We start from the raw sequence: 9,235 nt of genomic DNA on the forward strand, positions 1-9,235 counted from the left end.
GCGGAATGTAAAGTCGCAAGGTTGGAGGTGTGAATGGGGAGTGGTACCATAGCTATGGACTAATAGTTTCACCTGAGCGACACTTTTGGCTGGGTGTCTGTTAGGTTTATTCTAACATATGTGACGACAAAGTAACAACACAAAAGACGTCTGGATCTTTTACACAATGCACAACGAAATTTAACCTCTGCATTTAACCCATCACCAAAGTGAACAGTGGGCAGCCGTGGTCAGCGCCGTGGTCAGCGCCCGGGGAGCAGTGCTTGAGGACGATGCCATGCTCAGTGCATCTCAGTGGTAACCTGGCAGTTGGTGGATTCGAACCTGGGGCCTTCCGGACCGAAGTCCGCTTCCTTTACCACTAGGCCACCACTGCCCTGAATGGGTATGGAGTAAGAAGGTGGGTGTGAATGTGGGTGTGGCTGTGTCTAGTAATTTCTCCATCAGTCTTGAGCACACTAGATTATAATATGAGAAGCAAACAGTTCCTTAAAGCGACAGTACAGCATGAAGCAATGATAATAAATTAAATTCTTCCAACAGTGTCCTTTGAAATGAAGCTGTGGTCTTGTTTTCAGGGAGGGGGTTAATTTTTGGGGGGAGAGAACTCAGGACGACATTATAGGTGGATGAAAGTTTGTGTCTCAAACCATCTCCTCTATTGAGAGATGGTTTCCTTCTTTTTCTCTGGCAAGGATATGTACATCCTCATCCACAAAAGTGTGTCCTTTGTCCTCAAGATGTAGATGAACAGCTGAGTCCTGCTTTGAGGACCTGGCTCTTCTGTGTTGTTGCCTACGCTTGTACAGTGGTTGTTTGGTTTCCCCAATGTAGAGGTCAGGGCAGTCCTCACTGCACTGTACTGCATATACAACGTTGCTCTGTTTGTGATGAGGTATTTTAATTGATAAAATTATTTTTACCTGTTCTTAAAATGTTCTACCAATCCATATGTGTGTGTGTGTTTTGGGATTCCAAAAAAACATTTGACTATTAACTACGTACCTTATAAGGACACCGTTTCTTACTGCACGAATCAAAACATGAAACCAAATGGTGGTCTCCTACGTGACCTCTGGCTCTCTAGTTGTTGGAAGAATTGCATTTATTATCATTGCTTCATGCTGTACTGTCGCTCTAACAAACCACTTGCTTCCCATATTTACTCCAGTGTATTACTGTCGCTTTAACAAATTGCTTACTTCCCATCTTTTCCTTGTCACACCCCCATTCATACCCATTTACATATCCAGCTTCCTACCCCATATACTCACACTAAATCAAATGTTATGTTATCTGATACTTTTGTAAACTAAATAAAAGAGCAGGGGAAGGGTGCAGCAACTCGAAGTTGATGAGGAAGCTGCCAGAAGAGCAAGCTGCATTCTCCCCTTGCAAGAAAAAGATCCAGACGTCTTTGTGTTGTTACTTTGTAGTCACTTATGTTAGAATAAACCTAACACTAGTTCTAGTCATCTTAAAAACAGTCTTTTGGAAACTACTGTACATATGAATCAAACTTATGTATGTGTATGTATGACTGCCAGCAGCTAATGTGTAGCATGTTGTTAAAGCATGCCAATACATGTGTACTGTATCTTAGACACACACACACACAAAAACACACTTATCAGAACTGTTACCTCCATTTGTTTAAGCATATTTTCTCCAAAACAGTTTATCTGCGGTTGTTGCTAAAACAGTAAAAGATAATCTAAAAAACATCGTCTCTCCAAAAGAAAAGTATCTTTTTACACAGAGGGAAAAGTTATTTATTGGGTATGAAAAAATTAGAATGAACTCTGGTCAACAGGAACATTTTTTGGACAACCAAAAAATGAGGAGTAAAACATGGTCATTGTGTAATCATTTTTTTCAGCTTTTTTCCATACACCATTTTGATACTTATGTCCACCCTCTGCCTTCTAGGTGAAATCGCAATAGATTTAATTAAAATTCCATAAGAAAGTGGATCCACAGCCTGTAAGTTACCTCTTATATTTGGCTTTGTCTTCTCCAGTTTCTGACCATGCAGTTATCAGGATCTCAAATCAGCCGCAGGAACACAGCATCCTATTAAAATATGTTTATATTGAGTTATATTCAGTTCATTTGTAGTGAAGTTTGCTCTGGTAAAGTCTGAGTGTCACTGCTCTGTTTGGTTTATGAGCCCAGGCTTCACCAACACAGTCAGAGGTTGGGATGTAAAAACTGACCTGAATGAATGCAAATGACTAAAGCACATTGAGTTTACCTTGTGTATGAATGTGCTCTATAAATAAAATTGAATTGAATTAAACTCCTGCAGTCAATATGAACATTTAGGGGACTACCTATAGGATTTGAGCATTTGTAGTTGATGAAAATGATTCCAGATAAAATCTGCATTAAAAAAAAAAATCCCCTGTTGCAACAGCTAACACATTGTCTGCTTCTCTTGTGCACTCCATGGAAAGCTGCAAAGTATAAAGTATACACTGTTGGCAGACCTAAATGTAAAGTTCTTTTTGGATTTAGAAAACAACAGAGATACAACACATAACAAACGAAAACAAGTACAGTGACGTGAGAACAACAAACCAAGACGACCACACAACCAACTGGGCAGAACGGTTCATGTTGGACGTTCAGAACAGGGCTGTGGAACAGGTGTTGAAAAAATTCAGCTGTGTTAAAGACCAGATAGTAATATTTCCTTCGACTTCCTTTTTATTTCCATAAAAGTAGGTTAATATGTCCCCTTTAAGGTCATCTGAATATGTTGTTAATTTGTACTCCTTCTGTGTGACTTTATTCTTTGTCTTATTTTGTTGACATTTTACAAGGACCTGTTAAATTATGAAAAAGACAAAACTACAATTAAATATACAGTTATAATGTTTTGCCCGATGTTTCTACATCTGTAGATTTTTTGTAAAATTGTTTGAGAAAACATTTGTTGACAGTTAATGTGAAAGCTAACTGGATCTTTTTACACAATTCCTACAAAAGTTAACCGTGTTGATTATGGGGCCATACATTTATGCATTTAGAGTCAGTTTGATATTTCATTTTCCTTTCTCCTTTTTATTGATTCAGGTATCCAAAGAATTGAGATACAGTATTTTTTAAATTGTATTTTTTTTACTTGTTGAAGCAGCAAGAAGAATTAGCTATGTTCCTTCTCATGCTCCTCTTTCAAGGACTTTACAGGTTAGGACGAGGAGATCTGTCAGCAATTGTTAACACATGTTCAGGCTTCCGGTCCACATGTGTTTTGTGGACTTGGAAAAGGCTTTCGATTGTGCCCCTCGTGGTATTCTGTGGGGAGTGCTTCGAGAGTATGGGGTTGGGGGCCCTCTTTTAAGGGCTGTCCAGTCCCTGTACGATCGGAGTAGGAGCTTGGTTCGCATTGCCGGCAGTAAGTCGGACCTGTTCCCGGTGCATGTGGGACTACGGCAGGGCTGCCCTTTGTCACCGGTTCTGTTCATTATTTTCATGGACAGAATTTCTAGGCGCAGCCAGGTGTCGGGTGGGGTCCAATTCGGTAGCCACCGGATTTCATCTCTGCTTTTTGCAGATGATGTTGTCTTGTTGTTTTCTTCGAACCAGGACCTGCAGCATGCACTGGGGCGGTTTGCAGTAGAGTGTAAAGCAGCTGGGATGAAAATTAGCACCTCTAAGTCCGAGGCCATGGTTCTCGACCGGAAAAAGGTGGTATGCACCCTTCGGGTTGGGGATGAAGTCCTGCCTCAGGTGGAGGAGTTTAAATATCTGGGGGTCTTGTTCACGAGTGAGGGTAGGATCGAGTGTGATATTGACAGGCGGATCGGTGCTGCGGCCGCAGTAATGCGGTCGCTGTATCGGTCCGTTGTGGTGAAGAAGGAGCTGAGCCGAAAGCCGAAGCTCTCAATTTACCGGTCAATCTACGTTCCTACCCTCACCTATGGTCATGAGTTGTGGGTCATGACCCAAAGAACGAGATCAAGGATTCAAGCGGCTGAAATGAGCTTTCTCCGCAGGGTGGCAGAGCGCTCCCTTAGAGATAGGGTGAGGAGCTCTATCACACGAGAGGAGCTCGAAGTAGAGCCGCAGCTCCTCCACATCGAGAGGAGTCAGCTGAGGTGGCTTGGGCATTTACATCGCATGCCCCCCGGACGCCTCCCTCGGGAGCCGGCCCTCCGGGAAGAGACCTAGGGGAAGACCTAGGACACACTGGAGCGACTACGTCGCTCGGCTGGCCTGGGAACGCCTTGGGGTCCCCCAGAAGAGCTGGAGGAAGTGTCGAGGGAGAGGGAAGTCTGGGTGTCCCTGCTCAGACTGTTGCCCCCGCGACCCGGCCCCGGATAAGCGGTTGAAGATGGATGGATGGATGGATGTTCAGGCTTTCTTCAGGTTTTCCATCCTCCCGGTCCTTTGCTCAGGAGACCAGAGGTATGGGGCTCAGAGAAGATTTATGGCTCTCAGGGAACAAATGGAAGCATGTTATTGATAAGCAGCTGAGAGAAGGTGTGAAGCAACCACAGCACTAATAAGAGGATCAACTTGCAGGAATTGATTGAATGGAGTTATGGAAGGACATGAACACATCCTCTTTGTACAGTAGAACAGCTACTGGCGTAACCTTGCTTTGGACCGGTGAATTCACCTCCTGAAGAACACTCGGATGTCTCCAGGTGTGGATTTTAATCGGAATGAATGTGAGGTAACACTGCTGTCATTCCGACAGTTGCAGCGGGACAAGCTGTGGACCCCGTAGTGCAATGTTTTTCAACCTTAGGGTCGTAACCCCACATGGGGTAACCTAGAATTCAAATGAATAAAATGTCTAGTAATTGGGCAGTGGTGGCCTAGTGTGGGCAGTGGTGGCCTAGTGGTGAAGGAGGCGGACTTCGGTCCGGAAGGCCCAAGGTTCGAATCCACCAACTGCCAGGTTGCCACTGACATGCACTGAGCATGGCATCGTCCTCAAGCACTGCTCCCCGGGCGCCGAACACGGCTGCCCACTGTTCACTTTGGTGATGGGTTAAATGCAGAGGGTAAATTTCGTTGTGCATGGTGTGCTGTGCTGTGCTGTGTCACAATGACTAATAAAGATAAGTTTAAGTTTAATTGAGTAAAATAAAATTACTAATAAAAAAACGTATTTTTGAATTAATAATAATTTAAATATTATTATTAAAAACATAATAATATAAATATATCTGCTTGAATAGAATCAAACCAGCATCGAAACTATTGACTATTGAGCTCGCAGTGCGCACCTCCTTTCATTGTTGTATAACCGCAGCCAAGAACTTCTGAGTCATCATGAACTTGGACTGACCCAGACTCAAATCTGACTCCCTCAGAACCTTGTCTTCACCAAAAAAAATTCTTCAGTCACATGAAAACGATGCAAACCTGCATGGAAACTGATTTAAACTTACTCGACCTCTGACCCTCAGGACATTGTACTGGACTCAAACTCCCTGTTTCTTCTATGACTCTGATTCATTGTGACTGGACTGGACTTACTCTTTCACTGTGACCTGGACTCCACATGATCCACAGAATAAATGATTTTGCTGAACTTCCACGTAAACTCAACCTCCCTGCACTGACTTGGAATCAGGCATGAGTTTGCATACTGAACAAAAACTGCCTCCCTGTTGGGTTTATTTTATTTTTTTTATAAAAGTGTTCTTTCAATTGTCATTTTCATCAAACCACAGTTTTATGGTATTATGGATTTTCATCTTGATCCATCCCTGAAAACTGAGCTCCTACAGCCTGCATGTCAGGGAACCTGTGAATCTGAGATGATTCTAGACTAAGTGTTTGGTTTTATAAGCTTTAGTGATGCCTACAGCATGTCCATCCATCCATCCATTGTCATCCGCTTATCCGTTACCGGGTCGCGGGGGCAGCAGTCGCCACCCAAATCACATTGCACCATACCTAAACCTTCCTGCGGGTGGTGAGTCCACTGGAAGGTACCAACCGCCCTAACCTAATCCCTAACCGGGATTCAAACTTGCCCAGGAGGGTTCCACACCAATGAGACATTGCCTCTGGGCCAAAGCGCCACCGCCTACAGTATGTATACACACACAAATGTACACACACAAACAGGCAGAGAGTTGTTTAAAGCCTAGCATTATTCTGACGTTCTCCAGTTTTTCCAGTGACCCGAGGTTTGGAGTCATTCTAGATACTGCTCAGCAGTGGGACCTACCATTGTTTGATTTGGCTGCATGTTCCAGTGCTTAAGCAGGGATGGGGTGGGGGGCTCGAGGCGCAAAGGAAGTCTGGAAAGCTGCAGGAAAAGTGAAGCTACTCTCAGCCATCTTCCCATTACACATTTTTGCAGAATTTAGTGAAAAAAAAAAAAACACCACATGCACAACTTCAGTTTAATTTCTCAAATATATATTTTCTAGATTATTTTTCTTGTTTTACTTGGCAGTTGCATAAAATACATGTATGGAACACGAGAACTAAAAGTAGTGATTGTTATTGTCAGGAAACTTTTTATTTTAGATAGGACTGTAAAATATGCTGTCAGTTCATACCCCAGTTTTCTAACACACAGATAATTCAAATAAAGATCAAATAAGATCTGATCAAATAAAGAATCGAATATGAGATCTCAAATTTTAAAAGTTTTACTTGCAGCAAGAAGTGCAGAACAATGGTTAAATTCAGAACTGCACTGAGGAACACCTCAGTGCTCAAAGCTTAAATACAGTTTTTTTACACACAGACTTCAATGGTCAGTACCTTAACCCTTTACAGCCATGTGCTGTTCTCGCGCAACTTCTGAGCACTGATTGGTAAAGACTGCTCCAAACAAGGATACTCCACCAATAGGAGCTATGTGGATGTGCTGTAGTTAATCAAGTCAGATAAGCATGCAGTTTGGATGTTTTTCTCTCTTTGTCTTTTGTTGGTCTTCCGTCGGTCTCCTTATTTGGGCAAAGAAACCAGTTCTGACCGGTTCTGTGTCCTGTCTCTATCTCCAAGTGTAACAGTCGGTACCATTCAGTGCTGTCCATATCATCCTGTTATGTAAACTATCAGCATGCACACCTGTCTTCAGCACTTTCCCTTTTAGTAGAGCATAATAACAGCATTCAATAACAGTATAAATTGATATGGAAACTTAATACAATGAATATATTGTAAAGATTGAATAAATGTATTTAGAACATCTTAACAGTTATCTGTAATCAAAGCAAGAAATGCTGAACGTTTACTTGTAATACATGCAATCAGTGAGTCTGCTTATTTTCTTTAAGGCTAATCCTGGGTCAGGCAGGGTCAGCTGAGCGAAAACTGACCCCAAAATGTCTACTGTAATTTCCCAGCCTATCCATCCATCCATCCATCCACTTGGGAAGTTCCATGAAGGGGAATAAAAATGTCCAGCGCGTCTTTAGTAGGACATGAAACTTGTAAAATGTGAAATGTCTACATGGGGTACATGAATTTATTACGTGCTACTCAGTCCATCTTGAAATAACCAAAAATATAAATATAATATAAATATTGCTAAAAAAGTGGCGCTTTGGCCCAGAGGCAATGTCTCCAGTGCCTTCCAGTGGGCTCACCACCCGCAGGAAGGTTGACAAGGGGCTTGTGCAGTGTGATTTGGGTGGCGGTCGTAGAGACTGCTGCCCATGCGACCCGGTAACGGATAAGAGAATGAAAATGGATGGATGGTATTGCTAAAACAAATCTGTGGGATTCGGTTTTACTGTAGCAAAAAGGAAAACCCTGTAAGATCTTCTTAACCACAGGCTTCCCAAAATCCATCCCCCAACAAGGGGAAAAAAAATCAAACATAGAGATAATACCAAAAAAAATTGTAACTAATGACAAAGGATAGAAAGATTTTCTTCCATTTGCCTGTAGCTGAACCACATTCAGGTTTCTACTGAGTAACAAATTTAGTTTTCCAGAACTTCCCTGATTCATAATTAAACAACATCAGAGGCTTGTGAGTGTGAAATGGATGTGATTGATAGACTGTAATGGACACTGAAGAGCATGCCATTGTCCCTTTGTTTTCTGGAGTCAACATTTTTCTGCACACATACAGCCCTTACATGTAGCCTAAAAATCTGGAAATCTGCGTCCTTCCTTCTCATTAATAGTAAATGTTCTCCATCCAGGGCTGGAGAAGCCTGAATAATTCTCTCTGGAGCTTTTTATTATTCAAATAAATTCCTATTCCTACACAGCGAGACACCTGTTTTTGCAAACTTGGGTCTGAGTTCACCTTCTGCGCTACCATATGTACTGGTTTTACTCCTGCAAAAAAATAACTGTCTAAGAACACCTAAACATTCTCATAATAATACAGTATGTGGAGTCGTATACCTGCCGCCTGCCGAGAAGAGCAGCCAAATGAATTCACTCTGACTTTAAAATAGACCAACTAACGAGTCTGACTAGTGTGTACGTCAACCCTCTAACCAAACATCCCAACAGCAGCTCCTCTCCTTTCGCATCCCACATCCACCTCCTGTCTCCCTGCTCAGGTGAGTGTTGTTGGAGCCGCAGCAGTGGAATTACACCGGCAAGCGGACAATTATCTTCAATATCTGTCAGAAGCATGATAGCAAGAGCTCCCCCCACCACACACAGACACACACACACACACACACACAAAGCAAAGCAAACCAATGCAACACACACACATGCTGAAAAGCCAAAGTAAAGTACAAAGAATGGGGGTGTGATGCTCTTTTGATTGTTCAGAGGCATTGAAATCCTCCACATGATGGCACTGTTGTTGTTGTTCGACTGTTGATAACAGTGTGGGCAGGTTCGTGAAGGGTAAATATATACATAAATCATATAATAACTATCTCGACTCCACGCGAATTTTCCCATTTCGCGGTGGGTCTTGAAACGCAACTAACGCAATACGACAAGGACCAGTGCATTTCGTGATAACTTTCATTACGTGATGACTGTTAAGCACATTGAGTTTGCTTTGTACAAGAAATGCGCACTATAAATAAAATTGAATTGAATGAAATGATGAATGAAAGCCCCCCTGCGAGGCAAGAATATGGCTCGTATACAGTATTCAGTTGAATTGTAATAGATATGCTTGGCTTGAGGTTTGGTTAGATTTTGCAAATATTGGGCTCAGTGGATGCGATTTATATTAGTATGCGTACACTTAGAAGGATTGATAAACTGGAGTGCCACGGCTCCATGGATACAAGCTGGATACGTTGTCACCCACATTACGAGTTATCAC

The sequence above is a fragment of the Cynoglossus semilaevis genome, chromosome W (assembly GCF_000523025.1).
Source record: "Cynoglossus semilaevis isolate Cse_v1.0 chromosome W, Cse_v1.0, whole genome shotgun sequence".
Classification (NCBI taxonomy): domain Eukaryota; kingdom Metazoa; phylum Chordata; class Actinopteri; order Pleuronectiformes; family Cynoglossidae; genus Cynoglossus; species Cynoglossus semilaevis.